Below are 14067 nucleotides of genomic sequence, written 5' to 3' on the forward strand. Positions count from 1 at the left end.
AAAACCAACAACTACACGTAACAAGGAAAAAGAGACCACCCAAAAACTACCACGAGGGAGCAGCAGCAGATATAATAAATGGGAAAATTAGCCCTCCAAAAATTACAGAGAAATAATCTAAAATGGACCATAAAATAAACATTATTATCAAGATGAGTAGAAATTCTAATTTAAAACGAAAAAGATATTCCGAAAAAGGACCAAGCACATTTGAAAGGACATAAATAGAACTTTTAAAACTGAAAATATTGTTATTAAAGCTAAAAGTTTGCTAAATAGAAGATTAGACACAGCTGAAGAGAAAATTGGTGAACTAGGGGTCAGATCTGAAGAAATTACATAGAACCATGCTTCTCAAAGTGTAATGTGTAGACCGGCAGCATCAGCATCGCCCGGGAGTTGATCAGAAATGCAGAATCCCAGGCTCTGCCTCATGCCTAGAGAATCAGACCCCCTCATCGGACTTTAACAAGATGTGCAGAAGATTCATGAGCACACTACAGTTGGAAAAGTGCTCATAAAGAATGCAACACACACAGACAAAGAGAAGGCATTAGAGGTCAAGAGACAAAGAATGAGAAGGTCCAATATACATCTAATTGGAGCACCAGAGAACTCGCTCAAAGTCTGAATGCCACATTTAAAAAGGATTATGTAAAATTTGGTCAAGTCAAAAGACCACAAAGTATGTGACCACATTTATCTTGAGGGGCTAATTCTCCTTTCCTGCACCTATCAGAAAATGTCCCTGTTTCGATCCTCATCAATGTAGTGTTTTTTGCTCTGAAAAAGGTATTAATAGGTCATTGAAATCATTAGATTTGCAACAATGTTGATGGAAGTACACACTGCACTTGACAACGTAGCACAGTGCCAGGAACATAGTAGGTGCACAATAAATATTTATTGAACAGATATATAATTAAATGACTAGAAGTGGTTCTTGCAAAGAAAGAGCACCTAGAATAACACAGGCCACAAAGAAATTACTTGATGTTTGAGTTAAATGAAGAGGCTTTAAAAGAGGAGATTGTTCTGTCTGAAAAATATGGTAATGAGTGCCTATATTAATATTTTCTGATATAGTATTATGAAATCATCATCTCCCCCACCACTTACCCACCACACTCCACAACGCCAAATAAGAAGCCATATATTAAGATCTATTTTTAATTGTCAAAAGCCACTAAGAAAAATAGAAAAAAACTCTTTCCCTATATATTTTTAAATAAATCACTCTTCTTTGAGGTCATGTCAGGTCACATTCTCCTTAGTGGTAGGGGCTAAACTAGTAAGTTATAAGAGAGATGGCAAAAAACAAGGCTTTCAGAAACAAAGAGGTATTTTAAGGGCTGTAGTTAATCCCTCTCCTATAAAGTCTCTTTTTTAAAATCCTGACATTCATTAGAAGCATTTGGGGGGGAGGGGGGAATTATTGCTTTCAAAAATATTCAAAAAATAAAAACAAGGAAAGGAGAACCCAATAGACTCAGCCTTTGGCCCTACTTCTGTCCAACATGCTTACATGAGATCCATTTACCCAATTCCCACCTTTAATTTTTCAGCACACCACACAATGCTAAAAACATAAAAGGTTTTCTAATTTTAATAGTGTTTATTATCTGCTTTCCTCACTGGAACACAAGCTCCATGAGGGGAAAGACTATGTGTGCTCACCAATATACACCTAACAGTACCTGGTTGTCCTTATTCAATGTTTAATATCTAGTTTATTAAAGGAATGAATGAATAACATGGGATAATTTCTTAGACTTAATGGGTTATTTCATACAATAAGCCACTTTAGGAAACTCAGAATACCCAATTTAGTCATAAGGAATTGACACATTTAAAAAAAAAAAAAAATCCTGAGCCTAGATATAGCTCATAAAACTCCTATGACTTTTAATCATCACTATGGGTTACAGACATTAGTGCTGAGTTGTGTGTGGCAGAAGTAGAAGATGAATAACTGCCAACACAGTGTCATAAAGGACAAAGGCACATAAATAAATATTGTGTAATGATATAATGAATCAAGACTGTGCCTAGAACACAGTGGGCATTTAATAACATTAAATCAAAAATATTTTCAATTTCGTTCTATCTACCATGATGTCCCGCATCTTTAAAAAAAAAAAAGTATTTAACTGATTAATTAGATGCTATGCTCAAACCTAAAAGGAAGACTATCAAAAAATTAGCTATCTTCCAGTTTCTCAAAATCTGAGGCATCAATGTGATCGTGCTTACCTATGTTAAGAACACAAAACTGCAAAACGGGGAAAGAGGAAGCTATTTGTGTCGTGATGATGTTACTGTAGGAAAGTGTCATGGAGGTGATTGAATCTTGAGAGTTGGCTAAATAGTATTTTCGTGGGCTGGAGTGCAGAAGAGTGCTACTTTAGAAAAGCCACAAAACAGCAGCCCAAGAGGCTGTGGGTAATGAGGCTGGGAAGTAAGCGAAGGTGAAATTTTGGCTGAACCTTGAAAGGGGGAAACCCTGGACTGGACTGACAGAAGGGCTTATTAGAGAGAATTTTAGAGTGCTGGGTTGGTGTCAGTGCCAGAGAATGATACGATCGTTTCAGCAGTGATGGTCGGAAGAGGTCGATGCTAAAAATCTTTAAAGGACGTGTCTACAAGAGTCAACATGACAAATTCTATACTAAGGAAGTGATAACAGAAACAGAGAGGATGTGGATTAACAGGAGACAGGCTATGGAAAGAAGTGGGAAAATGTGACAACTGATGCAAAAGCAGAGATCACAGGAATATCCATGACCAATGCTTAGGATGGCAACTACTCCGAGAGAAAAGGTTACAATAGAAAGAGAAAGGTATCCAATATCAGAGGTCCCAGGAGAATGAACCAAGAGAATAAATTAGGGGATAGGCAAAGAGAGCTAGTTACTAAATATACATCAGTAATTTAGCCCATATCAGATTACATTCCCTAGGGCAGGTCTCCTACTTTCTCACGTCCAGGTAGGAAGTGATGAGACATAACTCATCTAAATAACACATTGGATCCGGAATTCAAAATGAAAACAAATCAGATCGTTTCCAATAAAGTAAATTAAAAGTTATCCCATCTCTTTGCTTCCCAAGAATCATAAAAAGACTTTAAGGTAATATTGATTTGGCCGGTGATCAATTTTTACAGTGTATCGTCAAAGTAAGTGAATAAGGAAGTCAGAGTTACTAAAGTATGCTTCAATCAATCCATCTCAGGGATGCTAAGGTCTGGCTGCCAACAGCTAAGCAGATTTCCTCTCTGGTGGCAGATGAGAGATCTCAGCGGAGCTGTGTGCTCTACCTGAATCTCGTCGCTCTCAAGAGCCATGTTCCTACTGGGCTGCTTAATACGCTTAATATCGAGTTCTTGGTTAACAACTTATGTTTTCACACAGAATTATACTTTTAGAGGTGTTTCCCCTCAGTTCTGGATGGCATTTGAACCAGATTGCTAATCTCTTAGTTTTACTTTGCTTTTCCTCTCCCTCTCAGTCTAGATACTCAGCCACTGAAGCAACACCTGCATAGGCTGAAAACACTCAAAAGGCAGAGTCTTTTCAAACTGCCACAAGAGATGACGGCACTTCTCTGCAAAGTTGCTTTGGTTGTATCCAGTTTGGGGCCCAAGAGGAGGCCCCTGGAACATATTTAAACAAAATCATCGGCTTCTACCCGCTCAGGTCTGCTTGCTGTAGGCCCCGACAACTTTCGCTTTCAGAATCCTCCCCCCCATCGATTACCTACGCCCAAGAATACATCAGGTCAGATTCATTCTTTGCTGCCCTCATGTCGTATCTTTGCTGCCTTCATGTCGTACCTCTGTCGTATCTTTTCCTCCGACATTTTTTTAATTTATTTTAAAATTTTTATTATGAAAACTTTCACACGCACCGAAGTAGCAAACTAGAAAAATGAATTCCCACGTGCCCATCGACCAGCTTCAACACCTAGCAACTCCCGTCCTCCTGTCATTTCATCCCCGTCCTTACTTATCTTATTTGCGTGCTCCGTAATTCCTACAGAAGATGTCTCTAACACACGTTCCTCAACTGTGGCACTACTTACGTTTGGAATTGCAGAACGCTTTGTTGTAGGGGGCTTTTGCGTGTATTGTCGGGTGTTTAGCAGTATCCCTGACCTCTGCGCACTAGAGGCTAATAGCACCACAAGTCACGACAACCAAAAATGCCTCCGGACATTGCCAAATGTCCCCTGAAGGGCAAAACTGCCCCCAGTTGAGAACCACTGCTTTTCACAGAGGAGGACTTCAAAAGAAAAATTATCACAATACTGCCATCACACCCAACAAAATTAACAGTAACTTCTTTGCATTATCTAACACCATGTTTGTGTTCGACTGTCTCCATTTGTCTCAAAACTCTCTTTTACAGTTGGTTGGTTTGAATCAGGATCCAACCAAGGTTCATATGTTGACTTTCTTGGTGTGTCTCCTAATCTGTAACACTCACCTTCTTTTTAATGCCATTGATTGGTATAAGAAACTGGATCACATATTGCTGTAGAATGTCCCACATTCTGGACTTGGTCGATTGTATCCTTGAGACCTCATTTAACATGTTTCTCTGTCCCCCATGTTTCCTATAAACTGGCAGTTAAACTCAGGGCCTTCTGAATGTTCCAATTCAATTCTTTTGGCAAGAAGGTGTCTAGTTACCACTGCATGACGTTAGAGGGCAGGCACACAATGCCTGCTTATCTCCCTTCTTGTGGTGTTAAGAATGATCCATGGGTTCTGATGATATCGGCCTGATCCCTCCACTCTTTCACTTAATGGTTTCAGCAGCCATTGATGCTCACTGCTTAGAGCCATTATTTCATTAAGGTGTTTTTCTAATTGTATCATTCTTTCTACATTTATTAGCACGTGAACAACTTGGTTACCTATATATAGTTCAAATAGGAAGGCAGGATAAATGCTTGGTTCTTTCCCTATATTTAACGACATTCAGAATAATGAGCTGGGGGTGGGAGTGGGGGTAGCAATGGCCAGAATTGACCAATGAACACAAAACCACCATCCCCTACTGATGAAGCAAAGAGACAAATGTGGGGATCTTCTATAAAATAATGACCTAACTTCTTCACCCAGTGGAGTTTTTTGTTTGTTTGTTTGTTTTAAATTAAGCCGATCTCCACAGCTGACTGTACTCCAAGAATGAGTGACTAAAATCCAACTGTCAGAGTGTTGGCAAGATGTGGAGCAATGTAAAATGGTACAACTACTTTGAAAAAATTTGGCACTTTCTTAAAAAGTTTACACCTACCATAAGATCTGGCCATTCTCTTCCTAGGTACTTACCCAAGAGAAATGAACACATATGTCCACAGACATGTACATGCATGTTCACAGAAGCTATATTTCATAAGAGCCCAAAGCTAGAAACAACCCAAATATCTATCGGCAGATGACTGGATAAACAAACTGTGGTACATCTACACAATGAACGACTACATAGCAATAAAAGATGTGAACTACCATACAGCCTACAACATGGATGAATCTCAGAATTATGTTGAATGAAAGAAGCCAGACAAAATAAGTACATATTTTTCTTTGTTTTTTTGTTAAACAAGTACGTATTGTATGTTTAATTTACATAAAGTTTAGAAAATACAAACTAGAGTGACAGAAGGCAGATGAGTCTCTGCCCGGAGATGGGAAGGGATAGGGACTGGTCCTAGGGAAGGGATGTGAAGAAACTTTTGAGGGGGATGGATGTGTTTATTATCCTGACTGTGGTGATGGTTTCATAGGTGTATACATATGTCAAAACTTAAACTGTCCGTTTAAAATACATGTACTTACTGTATGTCAATTCCTCAGTAAAGCTGTTTTCAACCACTGGGGAGGGAGAACATTTGCTCCCCAATCCCTTCCTGGCCTAAGGAACACATCTAGCGTCACCCTTTTATGTACTCCTCTCCCAAGGACAAGCACGGAGGAGCCAATCTGACTCACGGGAATGGACATTGATCGGACCACGGGCTTCACACTTCCGTTTTCCTGCCTACATCCAGACGTGGCATGAACTCAGCCAAGTGACCACTCCTCCAGGCCCACCATGGCAAGGCCCCCCGGCCGCGAGGAAAGGCCCACCGTTCTCCTCTGTTCAGCAGTGGAGGTGAACGTAAGAGACCCCTGCATCAAAGGTTATTGAGCACCTGCCTTGCCAAGAATACAGTGGCTATTTTGGTCCCTACCTGGCTATCGGTTCTTTGTGTGTGTCCATTGTTAGTCAGAATTTTGAAGGACAGGAAGGGTGGGTCTTAGAACCCCAAAGTGTCGATGCTGTAGTTGAATGCTATCCTTTCCTTTCTGTCACCAGGGATCAACAGAGTTGGCCATACTTTTCTCTGAAGTGAGACACTGAAAATCATTTCCAAACCCTCAGTCATGAACCACCTGGACCTCCTTACTCGTCGTCCTACATTTTAATCTCTTTCGATGCCTGCCAACCGCCCTCTTTAGTTCTATCCTAACTTCGCGCTCAGAAAATGAATGTAAATGCAATCACCACACTTCACAGAACTGATTAGAAAGTTGGCTGCTGAATATAGTCCCAGATGTTTAATATAATTTTGAATCTTTGGCCAAATCATTTCCATATTTCCTTGGTAGTGGAGGGTCTGGCAAATGACAATTTAAGGGTTGAGGACTTCAATTTAGGGGCTTTCTCTACAAACCTATTTCCTCTTTCCCATCTTCTCCCAGGTAAGGCATTAATTTACCTCATTTAGAATTGACTTACCAAACTGGAATTTAGCATTGCACTGTTGGCTTACATTAAGAGGCTCTATAAGAAGAATCACAGGGAAATCCCTCGGGCATGTATTAGAGGGATGTGGTTTACCATGTCACAAGGGATCCTATTTGTGGGGAACACAGTGATGAAATTCCCCAGGGCTCAGTAATCAGACAATCAAGTCTTCTCTGAGCAAACCATCCCAGATTTTTTCCTCATGGATCTGAGCCTCTTGTAACTGTTCACATTCTCCTTTTTGCTTTGGCCACTAGGAGGCTGAGAGTCCCAAATCTGTCCTCTTCTAGCAACTTGACGATGAACTTGTTTGTTTTTACCTTTAACCCTGACTTCATTTCCTTACTCTGATTCTCTCTTCATCCAGATTTCTACATTTATCTTTATCCTTCTAATATTGCAATCATTGCTAAAATAAGGCATTTCAATTTATCTTGGAATAAAGTAAGTTATTACATATGTTTAACATCTCTGGATGTAGCTTCTAAATTCAGACTAGAGGGGGGAAATTCTATAATCTTAATTCGTAAGCATTTAGCTCTTTTTGTCTATTTTCTACTTTCAACAACGTACTCTCTAAAAACAGGACTAGCCCCTAAGACACACATATTCACTAGTATATCACATAAGAGCCTACGAGCTAGTGACCACATATATCCATTATTCCCTTTTTATGTTTTAGCAGGTGGTGCCCATGTGCTCCTGGTCCAGTCGGCTGCATCTCTGCCATCACTACTGTATCATCCTCCCTCTTTCTACCCTCCTCATGCTACTTCCCCAAACAGCCCCGGCTCCTTTTCCTTACTTCCTCCTTCCCCTGAAGTGACTGGGTGGGTGTGTGACAGGGAGATACATACAAGGGCCAACCAAGGCTTACAGAGAAGTACATCTACCACCCTCCTCGACCTAGTTTATAAAACAAAACATCGCCAGATGCCGGCTCAAATGACAGGAGCTCCAAAACAAACAGACCTTAAAAAGGCGTGCATACACACATACACACACACACACACACACACACACGCACGCACACACGCACACACACTATGCCCGAGCCATCAAGATAATGCTATTTGAAAAGCAGAACATGAAAATAACTAAAATATTCATATTAAAACCATAAGGGGTTTTCATTTGAGAAGAGAGCACTGCTCATTAGAAATCAATGTCAGAGTGGCAAATTCAAAGGATAAACACGATAGGGTTTCCACAAAGGCTTCTCCCTCATTTATTCAATGATACAGAAAAATAACCTAACAATAAAAACTCCTCAATTCTTGGGAGGCAGTATAACAATGATGTTATGAATACAGGCTGTGCTAGTATTTATGTAAGCGGAGAATATTATGTAAGGCTACACAAGAAATTGGCAACAGTGGTTCACTTTAGGGAGAGGCACTAGGCGTGTGGTGAGAAGGAGACATTTTTCATTGTATAACTTTTCATGTCGCTTGAATTTTTTTACCATGGACTGTACTACTTATTCAAATAAATAAAAGCTAAGAGAACTTGGAGTCAGAAAGACCTGAGTCTGACTCCTGCCATTGCCAACTATTGGCTCTGCAACCTTCGCCAAGTGGCTTCATCTCTTTAGGCCTCAGGATCCTCAACTGTACTGTAGGACCAAAAATAGTACCTGTCTCACAGAGATTTGGGGAAGAGTAAATGGGACAATATGCATAAAGTACTCTGCAGAGCCCTTAGCACATAGTAGGTGCTCGATAAATAGCACAGCAGTATAAGCCACATGTAAAAAGTATTAATGATGAAAACTTAACCCATCCTTAATCAAAAGTAAATAAAGGACAACAGTAAGCTGGGGTGTGGAGAGGCATACATATGCCATTTTACAACTACCTATTTGCTATCAGCAGGTGGAAATTAAGTTAAACCACCATCGTGAAAGATATGAAGGATGTAAATTCTACCTGAGAGAAAACCTTTAAATTCCTCAAAAGCAGAGTCTAAAACCAGGCGTTTCTAAGCAATTCTATCCACCAATGAAAGAAGTCCTTAGCCGAAAAGCAGTCTTCCCTTACCCTGCGCTCAGAGGACAAAACCAGGAAGACCCCATAAAGATGAGTCAGAAACTCTACAGCTGACAGACCTAATTTTCTCCTCCTGCAGGGTTTCTCAAATGCTAATACACCTGGGAATCTTATTCCTGGGGATCTTATTAAAATGCAGCTTCCAGTCAGCAGGTCTGGGGTGGGGCTTGAGGCTCTGCATCTCTAACAAGCTCCCAGGTGATGCAGATGTTGCTGGTCCATGGACCACATTCTGAGTATCAAGGCAATGAATGGTGCCACTGCTTGTCAGCAACGGCAGTCTGGAGGGATTCTGATTACTGTAATATTCTTTCCTGGTAACAACCTTTGTCAATTCTTCTAAATCAATGGTTCTCAACTGGGGGCAATTGTGTCCCCCAAGGGACACTGGGCAATATCTGGAGACATTTTTGGTTGTAACAACTGCAGAGGGGAGGGTGCTATGGCATCATGGCTAAAGGCCAGGGTGCTGCTAAACCTCCTTCAATTCACACAACAGTCCCCACAACAAAGAATTACCTGGTCGCAGATGTCAATACTGCCAAGATTGAGAGACTTTGTTCTAAATAAACCGAACACATGAACCGAGGCTTCTCAATTCATCCTGAGACTATAAATCTCTATTTTAGAGGTGAGTCATTGATCCAACATTGTCCTTTCCCAGGCTAGATCTAAGGTGTGGGGAGGATAACAGATCAGCAGAAAGAATATCATGCAGTATGGAGGGAAGGGGTCACTGGGTCATATCTGTATTTTGTTTAAAATCAAGCATATGTGGTTCAGTAAGCCAGTGGGCGACCTACCTAGGATTAAACTATCACTTTGAGGTACAGCAATTTAACAGGACCACAGCTCTATTTAAGCAAAGGACCTATAACTACTCCTGAAGGCAGGGCTGTATCAAAATTTGTTCATCTACAGAGCTACAGCACCCAATGTAGCACTCAGCACACTGCAGATACTCAAATTATGATGAATCTTATAGATTCAAAAATTACTACAATTCCAAATGTGCTTAAATAGACACAGAGATTAAACCACCCTCTAATGTCATATGGTTTATCACGTCATCATTATAAACATTATTACCAATCACAATTACTTATGCTAAGGCATGCACAATATGAAAGAGCAGAGGCTCTAGAATCATGCAGATCTCAACCCAAAATAATTTTGCAAGGCCTGCGCCTTTCTGAGAATGGTGAAAGGAAGACAATTCAAAAGAAAAAGCCCATGTCATAAGTAACAGACAATACGAGTTCTCTAGAGTATCAACTGTTCTAAGAAATAATCCATAATCAACACGTGCATTTTACATTTCTCACTGTCAAGTCATGGCAGTCTTGGATGAAAGGTATAGGCGTGCTGGTTCCATTGACATCACTATGCCTTTGGTGGGGAGCTATTTAAAAAGATGTTACTTAGAAGAGAGCACCAGACAGCAAAACTTTCCCATTGACAGGAGCAGGTGCACAATGCCAGAAAAGGTAAACGTTAACCCCAAAGGCATGAAAGAGAAGCTCTGATTGGCTTTGGCTTTCCAGAGCCCAGAAAATCAGCCTAGATACAACTAGACCCTGGCCCAATACCTGAAACATCACCAGGACTGCACAGCTCAGGGCCACAAGTACGCTTCAAGAGCCCCCTACTGAAACCTGGAAAGCAGCTTTGAAATAATGATCGTAATAAGCAGCTGAAAACCCAACCCTACATCTCATCGTGTGAGGCTGGGAATGAAGCATCAGGGTAATGGGTGCCCAGAGACCCAAGAGTGTGGCAGTAACTCATCACCGAGCTTTTGACTTGCTGGGAGAATAAGCATTCCTGAACTGGGTCAGATTCCTGGTTTATGTGATGTTGCCCACATGAACCCCAAGAGGTAGGACCCAGGAGGGCACAGATGCTCCATCTGACCTCAGTGTCAAAGCTAAGACATGTCCAAGTTTCTCTCAGTAGCCATTCCCAACTCTGTCATTCATACGTTTACCCAGACTTTTCTAAAATTGCATTTATATATCCTGCCAGGACCACCTCTTGAGATAATGAGTTTTAGAAGATTATTACCTGCTGCGTTAAGTGGTATTCTTTCTTTGGTTACAACAAGAAAAAGAAGAATTAGGGGTGAAACAGGAGAGAGGTTAATGTTGCTTTCGTCAAGGGACAATCTTGTGTATGGAAAGTGGAATATTCGACAGCTTGGAACCACAAGGCATTTAAGCGGCGACCATAAACGTGGGAAACTTAACAGCTTCAAGTATTTTGGTTGATGAAAGTCACTCAACATGTGTTTATGAAAAAAAAAGGACTACACAAATGTATAATTTCCGTTAGAGTTACTTAGTTGGGAGAAAGCTCAAATAGCACAGAGTCTAGCAGTGTTTTCAATCACAAAAACATGAGTTGATTGCAAATATTCAGGGAGCAGAGTTGGTGAAAAACAGGAAAATCTGCTAGGAGACATTGAAATTAATACCATGGCTCTCTGCATAGTCAGGGATGTCACGAAAGCTCCACGAAAAGGCACTACCAATCCTCAGTGGGACACAGGATCCCACCCGCTGGCTGAGCTACACTAGGTATTACTCCCCAAACCAACCGCAAACACTCTAATTGCAATATGGTACCCTGGATTCTGTTCCTGGGAAAGAAAAGGGACATGAGTGGGGACACTGGTGAAATCAGAATTAAGTCTGAAGTTTAATTAATAGTACTATGCCAATATCAATCTTAGTTTGGCACAGTTATGTAGGATGTTAACATTAGCAGAAACTGGGAGAAGGGTATGTGAGAACTCTCAGAAATGTCTTCGCAACCTTTCTATAAATCTAATATTATTCCAAAATAAAGTCCATTCAAATTAAAAGAATTTTTTTTAAAGCAAACATATTTCATGACTCTTCTGAGAGTTCTAAGTCTAATACTGGGAGTTCTAAGTCTATTCAAACCAACAGGTTTTAAGAATCAAGAATCTGCGCAAAGGACGTGAAAAGATATTTTTCTAAAGAAGACATACGAATGGCCAACAGGTATATGAAAAGGTGCTCGATATCAGTAATCGCCAGGGAAACACAAATCAAAACCACAATGAGATATCACTTCATACCTGGTAAGATAGCTAACATCAAAAAGACAAGAGATAACGAGTGGAGAAAAGGGGACCTTTGTGCCCTGTTGGTGGGAAGGTCAACTGGTACAGCCACTATCAAAAACAGTAGAGGTTGCTCGAAAAAAAACTGAAAATGGAGCTACCCTAGGATCCGGCCATCCTTCTTTTGGTTATATACCCAAAGAAAATGAAATCAGCACCTCAAAGAGATGCCTGTGCTCCCATGTTCATGAGAGCATTATTCACAATAGCCAAGATATGGAAATGACTGAGTGTCCTTCAATGGGTGACTGGGTAAAGAAGCTGTGGTGTATATATACAATGGAATATTAGTCTTAAAAAAGAAGGAAAAAAAATTAAAAAAAAAAAATGGAAATCCTGCCATTTGCAACATGGATGAACCTTGCAACATGGAGAACATTATAAGGGAAATAAGACAAGCACAGAAAGAAAATAGCTGCGTGATCCCACTTACGTGTGGAATCTTAAGAAGTCGACTACACAGAAGCAGAGAGTAGAACGCTGCTTTCCAGTGGTGGAGAGATGGAGGGAGATGGGAGGTGCTGGTCAAAGGCGTGAAGTAGGAGTTATGTAAGATGAGTGAGTCTAGAGATCTAATGCATAGCATGCTGACTTCAGTTAACGATTCTGAACTTATGACCGGAAATTGGCTAAGGGAATAGATTTCAGGTACTCTCATCATGGAAAAAAAAAAGAAAAAAGGAAAAAGGAACTATATGAGGAAGTGGATATGTTAATTAACTTGACGAGAGTAATCATTTCACCATGTATATATCAAATCACCATGTTGCATACTTTGAATATATATAACGTTTACTTTAAAAAATAAATTTAAAAAAAAAATCAGGATTCGGTTGGATGAGGAAAATTCCCTGATACAAATATGGGTGGGTGGGTGGGGGTGGGGATGTAGTAAAAATAAGAAAAAACTAAGTGGATAGTTATTAAGATATGGAAAAATTAAGATAGCCAAAGAAGGCACAGTGAGTTAAGTATGGCCACAACGAGTGTGAAGATGACCTAGACTACAGTGATCCATCAAAAATCATCTCATAGGGAAGATAACCATGGCCTTCAAAAGATGGGCCTCATGAAGGACAGACAACATATAACCTCCACGGGAATGATATAATTTTCAGAACAGTGATTACACTTGTAAACCCAATAAGCCTAAAACCTATAAACAGCCTGAAAGGAAAAAACTAGGACAAAATCTGAGAATTCTGACACAACACTAAAAAGGCAAGGTTTACCAAAACACGAAATAAAGTTACTCAGGTAATTAATCACCCTTCACTGACTTGAGTGGAGATATATATAATTAGCAAGTGCGTGCATAAAAAATTAACTGCTTATTCAAGATTGCAGAGATAAAAAGGCAAGGCAAGAGAAGATTAAGTGTTTGAACAGCATCTAAAAGAAACTGTACGAAATCTTTCTAAAAGCAAAAAGGAAGACTGCGCTGAAAATATATTACTGATTAAAAGCGCTGAACCTTAGAGATCTGGGGTTTGATGCCTAAAGATTAGAAAAATAAAACAAGCTGGCTACCAGAAGAAAAAAAATTGCCCAGATTTATGGAAATGCAGCCTACCTAAATATTTTGGCAGGTTAGAGGAACCATCAAAAGGGCTTTCGACCGGACTATACTGGATTTTAACCCAACTCGCACATTCTAGCTGAAGGTGCGAGAGGTTATAATTATAACACAATGCCAACTAGAAGCCTGGTTTTGACACCTAGAAATGGGTTTCATTTTCCCACCCCCCCTCATCACCAAAAATAAAACCCACACTTAAACCGGCCAACTGCTTTCCTACTGGCTGTAATATATACTAATCATTGGGTCAGGTCACTAAAGAACATTCAACCAATAACACATCCAAGAATTTTAAAAAATGGTTAAAAAATTACCAATTTGTAAAAAACCAAGCGTTTAAGTTCTGTTGACAATAAACCAGGTCTTTGTTTTTAAGGAATTTAGTTTGCACTAATTGATTACAAGCTGATGTATGCATGAATCCACTGTGCGTGCACATTATAGATTTTACATGCTTGTGAGCAAAGACAAAAATTTTAGAGGAAAACAAATGAA

The 14067-nt window shown here is 40.0% G+C and overlaps 1 protein-coding gene across 1 annotated transcript in view; it reads right to left on the bottom strand.

The window, feature by feature from the left end:
- The window catches only part of CIT (citron rho-interacting serine/threonine kinase), a 158540-nt gene that overhangs the window by 106110 nt on the left and 38363 nt on the right, over window positions 1–14067 (bottom strand). The gene's annotated exons all lie outside the window — the stretch shown is intronic.

The sequence above is a fragment of the Pteropus vampyrus genome, unplaced genomic scaffold (genome assembly GCF_000151845.1).
Source record: "Pteropus vampyrus isolate Shadow unplaced genomic scaffold, Pvam_2.0 Scaffold23, whole genome shotgun sequence".
Lineage (NCBI taxonomy): Eukaryota > Metazoa > Chordata > Mammalia > Chiroptera > Pteropodidae > Pteropus > Pteropus vampyrus.